The sequence below is a fragment of the Diadema setosum genome, chromosome 13 (assembly GCF_964275005.1).
Source record: "Diadema setosum chromosome 13, eeDiaSeto1, whole genome shotgun sequence".
NCBI classification, from domain to species: Eukaryota; Metazoa; Echinodermata; class Echinoidea; order Diadematoida; family Diadematidae; genus Diadema; species Diadema setosum.
In genome coordinates this window covers 15136508-15151823 of record NC_092697.1, presented here as the reverse complement: position 1 = coordinate 15151823, position 15316 = coordinate 15136508, and the positions used below count along the sequence as shown (strand labels likewise).

At 38.7% G+C, this 15316-nt stretch overlaps 1 protein-coding gene across 1 annotated transcript in view; it reads left to right on the top strand.

The window, feature by feature from the left end:
• LOC140236968 (3',5'-cyclic-AMP phosphodiesterase 4C-like) overlaps positions 1-15316 on the top strand; it is a 268409-nt gene that overhangs the window by 161087 nt on the left and 92006 nt on the right. The gene's annotated exons all lie outside the window — the stretch shown is intronic.

Sequence of the window (15316 nt, the reverse complement as noted above, 5' to 3'; positions counted from 1 at the left end):
TTTCCATATGTTTCTTGTATAATCTTTCTTCAAAAAATGTGGTTTTCATGATCAGAATAATGATGTGAGATTGTATGTCCCATTGAAACGTGTTCTTGCGACTACCGCATTGCTAAGCAGGAAAATAGGGGAATATGGCGTGTAGCAGGATCATGTCATGGATGGAGCGGGCAAATGGAATTTTATTGTGTCTTACTTCTTTTCTGATTCATCATATGGCATGATTTAGAAAATTAATTTAACTTGTTGAAGACTAGTTCCAGTATACTCGAGTAGGTGTCTATGGGAAACGTGTGCTAAAGCAAAATTAGCTTGTCTTTAATGGGTTAAGACACATACAAGCAACCTTCCCATGTGGCAAAGACAAGAACTTCAGTGAGAAACCATTTGAGAATGGAGAATGCGCAGGTTTTAGAATCGTTCACATTTATATGGTTAGTTTGGCTCGGTGAGAATGAAAGACTCAAATGCAGACTGTTCAGTTTGAGACATTGCTTCTCTTGTGCATTGCACTGGAAGTTTTTTAGCATCCTTTTAAGTTTACACTTTGCAGTATGTGTAAGATTCACATGAAACGTGGATGATTTGATATGCAGGGCAGTACACTGGCACTAGCATGATAATCAAGGGCAAGTAAAAACAATTTGGGGCAAGCAAAACTCAGACTCTCAAAGTATGGATAAAGAGTTGATGAGTAAATATGGCTTTCAAAAAGCTCTCAAAACCCCTCACTGTGACATGACGGGTCCTTGTTGATGGACCTTGACTTTCTCAAATTGTATGGTGCATTTCCTTTCTTCCCAATGCAGTAGATGAAAACATGTTAAATTCTAATGTTGTAAATGCACTTCATACTTTGGAGAGACGGCAGCTGTATTATCTAGATTCATTCATCACTTCATTAGGGCATTCATTTCATTAGGTAAATTGTCCAATCAATTGCGTGGATGGCCAAATGCTATCTGATATGAACGTTCTCCTTTCAGCATGGACAAAAGAACAGTTGTATTACAACACAATCGTTCCAGTCACAAAATTTTAAGATTCCCCTCTTGAAGTAAAAAGCAACCACTTTGAATGCAAATACATTGTGATTTAAATCATCTTCTTCAGAACAGTGGGAACACAAACCAAGTGTTTAATTCATAACTCACTGGTGTACTGCACTCTTTAACAAATGTACTAGTAGGCCCTTCCTTATAACTTCAGAAACTGTTCACCAAAAAACAAAACAAAAAAAAAAAAAAATTTCTTCATGACCATAAATATTGATTGATGTAGATTGTTACTTGCCTGCTACATCACTCTTACCTACTCTTCTCATTCCTGTGAGGCATACTCTGTATCTGTCTATTCATCCATTTAATTATTTTCTATGTGTCTATACAGATAGAAAGATAGATATATATCTATCCATCTCTTTATCTATCTCTCTATCTATCTATACAGCTGCCTGTCTATCTACATCTATGTATCTGTCTGTATATCTTTGTATTTATCTATTTATATTTCTATCTATCCATTTGTCTGTTTACTTGTTCATCTATCTAATCATCAATCTGTTTGTCCATTTATGTATTCATCTATATCAGTATATCTCCTATATCTATCTCTGCATCTTTCTCCCCCAGTTGATGTATGAGCGGAGACAGGCAGAGCTCAAACTTTCCAGCAACTTTAAGAATCGTGTCTGTAGCGAGGGGTTCTCCGTCGTCTGCCATGTCTCTCTGTTATAAGTGATATAATAATGTGTAATCATTTGTGTGCATTTCCAAATGTGGATGCCCGGTCCATTGAGCTCGGGATCATATATGTACGGCCCTCGTGGTGCCGCGTGGAAGTGTTTCCTCTACGCTGACGCACTCCCGTCGGAGCCGGGAGCAGTTTGCCGCTCTCATTTTTCACGTATCATCTCCTCAGTTGTCTCTTCATTACAATATATGTGAGCTGACTGGTTCATATTGCATTCCTCTCTCTGGCCCAAGACAGGCATGGATATACCCCGGGGTATATATCATCTCTCTCACTATCACTATCTCACTTTCTTTCTCTCTTCCCCTCATTATTTCTCTCTTTTTTGTATCTTCATCTTTCTTTATCTTTTCTCTCTCTTTTTTGTATCTTCATCTTTCTTTATCTTTTCTCTCTCTCTCTCTCTCTCTCTTTCTTTCTCTTTTTATCTTGTTCTCTTTTTTTCTTTTTCTTTCTCTTTTGACTTCTTTTCCTTCTTTTCTTCCTTCTTTTCCTTTTTCATCTCTTTCTTTGTCTTTATGTATCTTTTCTGTTCTGCCTTTCTTTCTATCCCTCTATCTCTTTTCTCTCCTCTGCAATTTTAGTCCATACCCTCTTCCAGTATGCTACCACTGTCTATTTTTATTAGAGAAGAATGCATAACCAGCATAAACACACACACATTATGAACAAATGTGGTCATTATACACCTGTTGCTTCCAAATTATGGTAATCCCCATACGTTGAATGTGTTACTTAACCTGCAGGTTCCTATAAACAGCTGCTCAATTCAGTCGATAAATGCAAACTTTGCTTCACTCAAGAGACTAAAGAGAAAAAGGATGAAGTGTAATGTTGCTATATTACAAAAATGCACAGCTCTTAAAGGTAGATTGTCTTCTCTCGTGAGAAAAATATCCTTATTACAATCATTACAGCAGCTATACGAGCCTGCAGTCTTTCCCCCCCCCCCCCTCTACCTCCTTCTGGGTTGTGGTTTTTTTTTTTCAGTTCCAATAACTGTAATCAAATTTCTCTGAAAGCTTCTACTTGGCTAGCCAACATACTGAGTGCATGCCAACCAGAGAGAACCTGTGTTGATCGATATGTGTTGCCATGGTTACTGTGGCTTAATGTTGTCCCGTGGGCCAGGGGGTACGGGGCCAATTAACCTGAATTTGAAACGCAAACTTTTGTTGGGCTTTGCATTACTGTACAGTGCAGTGGGATGGGCCGGAGATTGAATCACACAACGAAACAGCAAAAAACACGCCAGCACTAAACGAGCGAAAGAGGTCATTGTTGATGGGTAGAAACCAAGCCTATGGGTGGGAAGAAGGGCACAAGTTCTGTCTTCGAGAGTATTGGAATGTGTAGCATTGAAAGTACTGCACATTTACGAATGCAATGTAATCAACTAAGAACTGCTTCTGGGAGTGTACATAGACATGTGTGAGAGTAAATGTGCATGTTTGTGTGTGCATGTGTGTTTGTGTTGTGTGCGATGCATGTGTGTATGTGTGCGAGAGAGAGAGGGAGAGATTTGTTTTTCTTTCATGAAGGTGGAAAAAAGAAAAAGCAACATGTTCTTGTCTGAGATTCATGTATTGTAAAGTGTTTTTGTAAGTATTAGTTGAAAATATCATCTCTCTCTCTCCGTACAGAGAGAAATGGGCACATTCTGCATCCTCGTTTGTCGAAATTATGCACAGATTTCATCACCGAATTACGAGTGATCCATCTCGTTCGTCGCGAGGACATGCTACAAACCCCGTAGTGATCCAGGCAGTGGGATACAATAGATTGTACTTCTTGAACTTGTGGCTTGTATCCGTCACCACGGTCAATTTAGTCGCAATCAGATTGCCGCTTCTGACGTCTCTTTTCCCCTCATTTCGTCTGGCTTACGTCTTCCATATGCACCAAAGGCAATAATCTACATCTCTCCCTCTCTCTCTCTGTATATCTTTTTCTCTCACACATATCTCTTTCTCTCTCCCTATCTTTTGTCTTTCTATCACTTGCTCCAACATACACACACACACACACACAGTCTGTTTGATTTGTATACTGTAAAACGAGGAATGCTCGCATGCAGTTTAACAAATTTTGCGACAGCCGACAATGATTCACAAAATTGAAATGCACATGGAAGTTCTTGCCTACACTATATGCGTTGAATGGCAGTGACAATTCACTAAAATTTCATGCCGCAAAATCATCTTGCTTTACAGTACATCTTTCTATCCATGTGTATCAGACCAAATTCCTGTATTTCTTTGTATGATCTTTGTTTTGATAGCTATATCTCTCTTTCATGTTCCCCCACCTTTCTTTCTGTGTCTGTCTATCTGTCTATCTATCTATCTATCTCTATCTATCTATCTATCTATCTATCTATCTATCTATCTATCTATCTACCTACCTACTTATCTATCTGCCTTCGTCCATCTATCTATATCTATCTATCTATCTATCCATCTATCTGTCTATCTCTATCTATGTATTTATCTATCTATCTACCTCTATCTGTCTATTTACTTATCTATCTATCTACTTATCTATCTATGTATCTACCTATCTTTCTTTCTTTCTGTTTTACTCAACTGGTAGTCATATAATTATGTTATATTTCTCTATTAAAGTAGATATACACAGCCCTCTGGGGATAAGATGTTACATGAGTTTAACTGTTAACTCACGCTGGGCTCTTTTCCCATCTTTCTTCAATTTGTGTGTGTGTGGGTGTGTGTGTGTGTGTGCGCGTGCTACTCTTTCCCATACTGTTCCATTCTCTATCGCAATCTGGGGGCAAAATACACACGGAAGTGACCCCACCTGCTCGTCAATCTTTGCAGCAAAATCAATACTTTTGGAGATCCTCTCTATCTATCTCTCTCCGCCAAGCAGCCTACTTTGGAGCAGAAGTCTGACCTAGTGTTGGGTGGTTTTTTTTTTTTTTTTTACACCACAGGAATGGTACACCATGGACCATATTACATTCCCATTAACAGGAATCAACCCCTCTTCACCCTCTTATACAAATACACGCCCAATTTCCGCTCAGCTCAGATCGCACGTTTTTTGTAGTGTAAAGTAGATGAGGCCGCAAAACCTTGGCAGAAATTGTAGACAAAGTGGCCATCTCTGTACAGTTCATGGAAAAATGTTTGGAAAGATATATATGAATGTTTAAGTTTAAATAGTCACCAAGAAGAAAAGACAAAAAAAAAAATTCAACCAGGGAACCATGGATGCTATCCTTTGCTAGAGAGTATGGCATATCATATTTCAAAAAATAAAGTTTTTGGAAGAAGAAAAGAGGCATCTTAAGGAATTTGCTCACCAACTTCAGCAAAGCTGTGTTGATGAAGCCAACCACTATTTTTCACTCCTTGTCCTATTCACATGATAGTACTACTCACAGCTATCAGGCTGAGCGGCCTCAATCATAGTTTTTTTTTTTGAAGGTTCCTATCCAGTTTTGTTCAGCCTACCATATCTCGTGTTCAAGTATCTGTAAAGAATTGGAAAAAACAGATGAAGCAAAACAGTAAGCCAGAACAAAATATCGTACACTTCCTCATTGGGAGGTATTTCAGTGCACTACCGGGAATGGTCCTGAAATACTTTGGACTTTGAGATTGCGATGTTAAACACTCTCTCGTTCACAGCTTGTGTTTTTGACCTTGGATTCAGCACAGCGTGGCATTATCTCTGCGAGCCTTCTGCGCAAGCTGCTGTAAGCCAATCTCTTGTTTAAGACACCCCAATCTACTCCCCCCCCCCCCCATGCATTCTATAGTAATGAGAGCTCTAGAGTTCAACTTCCCTTTAAAGGACACTGCCGCGGCACTGCTCGTATTGATCGGAAGATTCTGGGAGCCACAGATCCATCCTCATTACGATGTGGGTAGAAGTCGCGTTCCATCTGGTTGGGGGAAAAAATGCTGCATTTTTAGTTTTTTTTTTGTGTGTGATTTGCGTCACAGCTTTCTTCCTGCTAGCATGATTTGGAAAATATAAACGCCACTGAGATGTAATATTTATAGCTTTTTAACATACAGCATGTGTGTTGTCTTTTGAGATATTTTTAGGAAAACATATGGCAAGTGTCTTTTTAAGATTTCCCCCCCCCCCTCCCAAAAAAAAAAACCAACACAAAAACACACACAATATATATATAAATATGCCAAGTTAATGTGAACAAATGTTGTTCTGCTTTTGACTTGGTCTGTTTTTGTTGCTCTTTATTTAACCCGTTGAGGACGAGTCCCCGAGTATACTGGGGCAGGTGTCTATGGGAAATGCTTGTTGTAGCAAAATCAGTCCATCCTCGACGGGTTAATGAAGATATGAAAATAGCCAACGTAGATCTGCCATGTCAAGTAATGCCCTAGTACAACATAACTCATCGCAGTACACTTCTTTTATCTCACAGTTCAATAAATACAGATGTAATACAATATGCCTAAAAGGTAGAATGCTATTCACCAAAGGGGAACTGTATCAGCATTTGGCATTTCAATGAGAAAGTATGAATTTAATGTAAAGATGGACTATGTTCATTTATATGAATAATTGCCATTGATAAGGAAATAAGATGCAGGAAAAAAGATCACCAATCATAGGCCTGAAGAGGTTAGGAGGTCTTTTGGGGTAAAGACATTTATGATTAAAGAAAGCAAGAGGTGTGCAGTTTGCTTGAAAAAAAAAAAAAAAACGGTGCTGGTGTATAGGCATGTCAGCAGGTGCATGGGTGTGTGTGTGATTTATGCGCAGTATGAAAGTAAAGGAGACACTGAAGTGTGTGTGTTTGTGTGTGTATGTGTGTATGTGTGGCTGAGTGTATGTTTTCTCAGATGATTGACACTGAGATGCAAAGGAATGAAAATTAGGTGACAGCATTATGATGATGGCGATACGAGCATCTTCGAGATTTTAGATAGCAAGCAGACAATAATGTCAAAGATGGTGTTCAGTTATTGCATTACTATGCAAAATGCCCAAGGTACGTACCCTTGGATGAGATACTAGCCAGCGATTCACTCGGGAGTTGTGCGGATAATCGTCTCTTTCAGTCCCCATTGAATGGGGCCTGATCTGTGGAGACTATCCCCAACAAGCCCTAACCTCTTGCACAGGATTATGGGACAAGGTTTGACTTACATCAGCATCTATATTTGCCGATCAATTAGCGCTTGTCTGGGAATGTAAACTGCAAGTAAACAGATCTATCTCCAGTAGTCTATAAAAGATGATTGGTAGTTAAGAGGGAGGCTAATAGCCATTCCAGTTCAAGCATGAGGGTGCGAGGATTAATTGGATTATCCCCCCCCCCCCCAAGGGAATGATTTTTTGGGGCACAACAAAATCACTCTGTCCAGATATGAAAATTGGGTAATCAATCACGCCAATTTCGGGGCAGGTGTTGTGATGGGGGTCATTCATCATCTAATTATTCGCACTCACACATATTTTTTTCTTCCTCCGATTGAGGTTTCGGACATGGCCGAAGCGTGCCCGCGAGATTAAATAGATCATACAACATGTAATTATCCATACTTTCACCTATTTACGTCTGTGATCGTAGAGGTTCAGAGATCTGAGAAAAGCACAGGAGTGTGCTCGCTAAATATGAATGTGTGATGAAAGTGTTTGTCTGTAGCTCACATAATCTGTCATTATTCATCATTGCAACAAGAATATTTAGCATGTGACCAAAATATCAATAAACGCCACATTAATATTGGCCATGGATATTTACACAGGGATGGAAGAAATCATTCTATTCTAGAACAGCACAACCTGGTAAGACATCATCAAAATGTTTTAGGAATGTTTTTGGTTTTTTTCGAATAAAAACAGAATTATGCCGGGCTGTAATTTTCATTGATGATTATATCTGATCGCCCATAACACTGTGGTTTGATATTATAGTCAAGGCATAAACATTATGAAATATTTTGCTTTTCTTTTTTTTTTTTTTCCTTTTTGCGTAACCCGTTAAGGACGAGTTCCGAGTATACTTGGGCACGGGTCTATGGGAAATGCGTGTTGTAGCAAAATCAGCCCGTCCTCAATGGGTTAAAAATCTGAAAATATGTGGCTTCAAGCCACTTTATCACTGGTATGTGAGTGACTTTAATGTGGCCTTAAATCAACCATTCGAAACTCTGTCGAGGGTTTTGATGGTTTATATAACAAAGATCACACCATTTTAGTTTAACAGGAAACAAAACTCTACTCATCCCATATAGAAACCAGAGAAGCACTCTTGAGAGCGTAGACCTCCGCCAAGCAGCTCATTTCCACCAATGATCTTGTTCTTTCATAGAGATTTCCACCCATACGTATGCATGCTGAAAATTGCCTGATTTCCCAATAGGGCCTATAGAAGCCTTTTGTTACGTCATCGACTTCAAGCTGCGTGGCACGCCTAGCCCTAGCAAGAATTAGAGCACGCACTTTAGTGCATGTATGAAAACCTCAAAAATGCGCAGCTTGAACTTCCAAGTTAATTGACCCGACCTGCCAAAATATTGAAAAATCCTTCATAAAATCCGTAGAAATTTCTGAATCACTACCCAAATTTAATCATCTGTTCCTTGTGTTACTGCCAATCTTTCCTGAAAGTTTTATCCAAATCCGTTCACAAATTTTGGAGTAATTTTGCACATGGACAAACAAACCAACAGTAATGAAAACATAACCTCTTCCCTTGGCAGAGGTAATGATTAATGTGTGGTAAGCTTTGATGATTTTATATTGCATCAGTGCCTTTATTGACTTTTTTTCTCACAACTCAAGATGCTTAATTATCCAACCTCTAGAGAAAAGTGTTTTCTGAAGATAATTGAGGTTTAAGTGGACTCTTCGTGGAATTTTCTCCTCGCCTTCCCGATTCAAGGAGATTAGAAGCAAAAGCGTGCGTCATCAAATCCTGTGAGATGATATGCATATTATACAGTCCCTTTCCAGCGATGTTATCAAGATCATTGATAATTATTTATTCAGAAGAAGCTAGTTGAGTACGGCTATCCAGGAAGACGTTTTCAAGGCACTTAGAAATAATAGTCCATTGTAACGAGTTGGAATAGTTGTGGCACAGTCTTTATGTGAATCATACACTATGTGGCGAGTCCACAATCTTGTAACACCCTCACTCAAATCCAAGTGAGAGCAGTCGGATTGTGAAAGTGCGCCCTCTCTTGTTAGAAACATGCCAGGAAGGGAAGTGGAGATGCAGCTCCCCATGCAGATTCAATGCAAGTCCCATGCTGATGCATTGTGTACGATGTGTGAAAGTAGGAAGTGTTTTTTGTGGGTTTGTTTGTTTGTTTGTTTTTTATTGAGGGGGCTTTCAAATGGCAACTGTAGGATATACTCATTGACACAAGTTTCCAAAACTAGTTATTTGTCTTTTTTTGTTTTTTGGGGGTTTTTTTGTCTTTTTTCCCCATTCTCTCTTTTTTGGTGATGTGAGCGGTGTGTGCATTCACTTTCTAAGGGTATGAAAACGCTGTTTGTTAGTTATTGTTGTTGTTGTGACCACAGTCTGAAGCTTACGACAGTATGCTTTTTGTGGCATGTTTTCTGTCTAGAAAAAAATAATACAAAAAGTTGGGAACGTGATGATAGCAATACTCATTTATTCAAAGGCAGTCATAACTTCCTTGTGGGTCGATTTCACATGATATGTTATTTCATCAAAGTTCACAGGTATGTTATTGATTCAGTTAATGAAATAAATTATGGCAGCTGTATGTCACGTCTGATGATTAATGTTTATTTCTCTCTTTCTCTCTCTCTTTCTCTTGCCTTTATGTGCCGTCATGGATTATTCTTGGACCACTACCATAACTGTCACTCCAAATAGGTAAGTGAATGTTTATATATTTTTTCACCAATCCCACAAAGTGATAATGTGGTATGTCCTTTCTTCCTAAACAGAGTTTCACACTAAAGACGACTTATCACAGGTGTTGATCTCTAAGTAGAGCACTTAATTGCTCCTGTTGCAGGTTTGTGCAGAAAAGAGACTGTTACCATTGTTACAAAGAAGCCTCGATCCTCTATGTCTTGGACATCATTTCTGCCTAACTCTGTACTCATAAAGGGAGCAATCGCCTCTCCTACAATGCTAGTATTAGAAAGTTAGTTAGCAATCAGTGAGTAATACACTAGACAGATTGACTTATTCATATTTTACATACAAAGGGTTCATTTCTGTGACAAAGGTCATTCTTGATGCACAGAATGTTGATCTTGTGACTTGCTTGACTGTCAACATAAGTAATGCAAATGCAATCATACCCAAGCAAAAAATGCTTTTACTCATGCCTCAAAAAAATAAAAAAAGTTTAAAAATCTGTTAAATAAGTAATCATGGAATTCCAACCACACACACACACACACACACACACACACACACACACACACAAATAATTGTTTTGAGATAATATTTTTTTTTTTCATTAGAATAAGCCAAAATGTTGTATTCAGTATGCACCAGTTTGCACAATTCACAGCTTCAAGATGCTGAAACTCCGTATGTGTGAGTGGGGTATACCCCCACACCCCTGCTGCAACCCTCCACCCCCCACCATGTGTTTTGAAAAAAAAAATATAATTTTCTTCATCAGAATAAGCAAAAATTGTATATTCCATATGCAACAGATCATGCAATTTACAAACAGCTCTTAGAAATGCTGAAGCTCCTTACTGAAAGAGGGGGTTACACCACACCCGCAACCTCCCCACCCGGCCTCATGCCTAGCTGCTCTCTCATCTTGGCATCTCTGCCACTTATGATCGAGTATGCATAGAATTTGAATATCATTGATGGTTTGTCGAGAGAGATGTCCATAGACTGGTTTACGCTTGCATCCATTTTTGACAAACAGCTCCTCGTTGGACCATGCAAATAGTCACACTCAATGCATGTGCATTTCACTCTTGCACATCATGTCTTGCATGCATCAGTTTGTGCTAAGACAGGCAGGATTCAGGTAAACCTCGTAGGAAAGGACAGCGTTTGCTTAGCGATTATGGCATGCATTTAAACAAGAAGAAGAATATGAATGAGTGCCACTTCACCAGTGACAGATATCTGCATCTTTGTGGCATTCCTGAGTAACTCGTGAGTCATCCCTCGTCCAAGGTCCGTTGCCAGGCGATGGAGTACTCCCTCTGCTCCTGTTCCGAAAGTGTTCGCCATCAGTGCGCGGGAAAGACGCAAAATTGTGTTGCTGCTGGCTTAATCAATGTGCACACACACACGCACACACACACACACACACACACACACACACACAAATATGATTCACATTTTCAGTTACAAAGCCACAGCGCTAAGGTGTGTAATTTGCTATGCATATATTGTCCATAATAAGTGAGATTATTGGTGTAGGACGTAGAAGATATAAAGCCTTTCAGTCTTGCTGCAAGGCTATATTCAAGCACAATTCTCGTGACATGAATGAATTGATTTTGTGCATAAAAGTGCTGTCTGTTGGGCTAAATTTGAGTGTGAACAAGGTATAATGGAGCTATAAAAACAAGTTACAAATCAGTCCCTACTGACTTGCAATTAGCAACACACTCACAAAGCAAAATGGGAAGTAGTCAGTAGCAAAGCGGTCGTGATTTGGCAAAAAGGTGTATGTCTGCCGTTTTACAGCGACTACAAAGCCGAGAAAATCGACTTTAAAGTTTTGGCAGTTTCCTTGACTGTAGAAGCCACCTAAACTGTGCAACGCTCAGGGATTCAATTCCATGATTTAGTATACACTTCAAATTTCATTTCCTGATAATTTTCTTGCATCTAACTTTAAAGAATACTTCAGAATTAGCACTTTTAGCATGTTTAGAGACATACACCTTTTTGCCAAATCACGTTTACAGGGACTGCGACCCACGCTATTTTGGCAAAAAGGTGTATCTTCACATACACCGTAAGAAATCATGCATTTAACTTGGCAAAAAGGTGTATGTATAGAGATACACCTTTTTGCCAACTCACGTTTACAGGGACTGCGACCCACGCTATTTTGGCAAAAAGGTGTATCTTCACATACACCGTAAGAAATCATGCATTTAACTTGGCAAAAAGGTGTATGCATAGAGATACACCTTTTTGCCAAATCACGTTTACAGGGACTGCAACCCACGCTATTTTGGCAAAAAGGTGTATCTTCTCATGCACCGTGAGAAATCGTGCATTTAAGTTGGCAAAAAGGTGTATATATGTATAGAGATACACTTTTTTGCCAAATTAAACGATAACAAAATATACCAGAGATTTTGTAGGGAGAAGGGTGTATGTGAGACCATTTCTAATCAAATGTTAACTCTTGACAATCTTTACTTCATTATTACAAAAAGATTTAAAAAATAACAATGAAGAAAAATATCAGGATGCACAACTTGTTCATCAAGCATAGAAAAATGTGCGCAAATTACAACTCACCCTAGAGTCTAAATATTAACAAAACATGGTCTCATGGATATGCATGGTTAAGGATTACAGCTGAAGAATTTTTCTTCTTCCTTCTCCTCCTTTTTTTCCAAAAACTTCTACTTCCAATGAGATGATTCATCATATTTTTAGCTTTGTGCCCCTTTTTTTCGACAAAAGGTTCGTTTGCTTTCTCTACTGAATGCTTTAGCAAACAAAGAGGCAGTTGTTTGCACATCATGTATCTGTTCTTAAAAACGCAGTTATCATGCTGCTCCCAATTTTTGCAATAAATTCAATAAATGTGAAAATTCAGGTAGGATCATTTAACTGTTTGCATCCACTGAGCACTTTGAGCAGTACATCCAAGTATCATTTCCAAAGACAGGGACACATCTTTCTCCAGACCTTTGTGTGTAACTGCCACTAAATGTCTGTTAGGTAACAGCCCCATACGCATAGCGTAATGGGTAGCCGATCTTACAGTCACACAGCACACCATTACACTATGTATGGTTGAGGGGTCTAGATATCGCGCACGAAAATTTGAAATGCTCTTATAATAGAAGTTATTCCATAATCGTACCTGAATTTCTCAGTGAATATCACGAAAATGCAGAAAAATCAACTCCCAGAATCTCCTGATGATACGATGACGGAGTAGTGCGCTGTCGCCGTTTGTATGTCGGACTTTTTTTTATGCGTTCAATTTCTCGGGGTATGTAAAGATCGCGCAGCTGCCCTCTGTAGTTTCATGCGTGAAAGTGTCTGCCCCTCTGCGGCTGTAACGTGCTCCGGCTTTCGTTGAATATTTTTTCACTTGATATTAAATTTGTCCCTGTTAAGCAACAGCAGATTTACCTAACTTGTGTATATTATTGTTATTATTATTATATGTGTTATTATTATTATATTGTTATTATTATTATTATTATCATTATTACTATTATCACCACCACCATCATTTTATCATTCTTATTATCATTATTTTTATCATTGATATTTTCATAATCGTTAATGATTTTCATTTATAAAGTTTTCTTACAATATTTCTAATCACTTTAACCAATAATATACACGTAATATAAAATGGAGAAAAGTAAAAAATGAACATATATTTTGTGTGTGTTGTGTGTGTGTTTGTGTGAGTGCTTACCCATTCGTCACCCTCTCAAAAAAAAAAAAAACAAATAAAAAAATTCGTCACCCATTTGTCACACTCTCATCTACATGTAATTTGTTTTCTTCAGTATGGCCCTCCCCTGTCACAAATATATCACAAGTTAGCGCAAGAAAATTTTTAATCACAAGCAAATTCAAATTGAAATCACACTTCAACTTCGATAGACTGAAATATTTATTCCTTTGTAATATTATAATCGTTGTGTTAAAATTTGACTTAAAACAACATTTATTAAAGGGAAGATAAACCCCAAGAACAATGTGGATTGAGTGAAAGCAGCAACATTAGTAGAACATATCAGTGAAAGTTTGAAGAAAATCGGACAATCGATGCAAAAGTTATGAATTTTTAAAGTTTTGGTGTTGGAACCGCTGGATGAGGAGACTACTAGAGGTTATGACGTATGAGTGGACTACAATATCAAGAAAATATAAAGAAAATACTACAAAAATCCATTTTTCATGAAAATTACAAATTCCATCAACTTGATATTGACATATGTTAAGGGTAGCAATTATTCCCCCTGCTTTCTGAAAGCGGTTGGTCCACTGCTCTTTCACAATTCTAGAAAAGTTAATTTTTGTTGAATATCCTTTATATTTTCTTTTTATTGTTGTCCACTCATACGTCATATCCTCTAGTAGTCTCCTCATCCAGCGGTTCCAACACCAAAACTTTAAAAATTCATAACTTTTGCATCGATTGTCCGATTTTTCTCAAACTTTTACTGATGTGTTCTACTAATGTTGCTGCTTTCACTCAATCCACATTGCTCTTTGGGTTTACCTTCCCTTTAACAGTATTTCAGCGTAGCTGGCAGCATACATTGTTCTTGTGTATGATGATGTCACGTGGTAAACGATCGATCGAACAAATTACGAATTCTATCGACTACGAACGAGACAAGCGAGACGACACGTCTAGGCTACAACATCCCTAGAACAGATTTTAAGGGAAGGTAGGTTTGTACAAGGTAAAAAATTGGAAATTTAGTGGAAAATTTGTTGGAAATCAAAATTTCTTACCTGCTTCCTTCTCATGTTGAGCGGTAAGTCAGGTATGTTTATTCCATGGGCGTATCGGCAAATTTTGCGCTTAGTCCTACGCGTAATATCGCTTGCTATACGCAGTTACGCTATGCGCGATCATTAGGTCCCTGCGCGAGACCTAGTACCCTTACTATACTAACTATACACAGCCCAGTTGCTGTACATGGTACGTCGCGACAGGGCTGTACGCGCGCGACCACCAACCACTAGGAGAGCGACGAAATCGTATTACGATAGCTTTGAATTTTGATACTTAACATCATTTTTGTCACCTCAAACTCAACGAGTATACTTTTCAATATTTAGGCCCTACTCTACATCTGATGCTATCAGTATTCAAATGTACGCAATGAAACTTACCGAAATTGATCATCATATCCAGCATGTCCACACGGTACACAATCTTTCACGCCAGGCCTAACTATACACAGCCCAGTCGCTGTATGGTACGTCGCGACGTACATTACCATGTACAGCGACTGGGCTGTGTATAGTTAGGCCTGGCGTGAAAGATTGTGTACCGTGTGGACATGCTGGATATGATGATCAATTTCGGTAAGTTTCATTGCGTACATTTGAATACTGATAGCATAAGATGTAGAGTAAATATTGAAAAGTATACTCGTTGAGTTTGAGGTGACAAAAATGATGTTAAGTATCAAAATTCAAAGCTATCGTAATACGATTACGTCGCTGTCCTTGTGGTTGGTGGTCGCGCGCGTACAGCCCTGTCGCGACGTACCATGTACAGCGACTGGGCTGTGTATAGTTAACTATGTACAGGCTTCTACATGCAGTGCACAGCACGGACAGTGCAGGGATCACTGTCATTTTGAAGCGTAGAGAACTCTCATCCCACAGCCACACTTGCCGGAAAAGCTGTCATTTCAACAG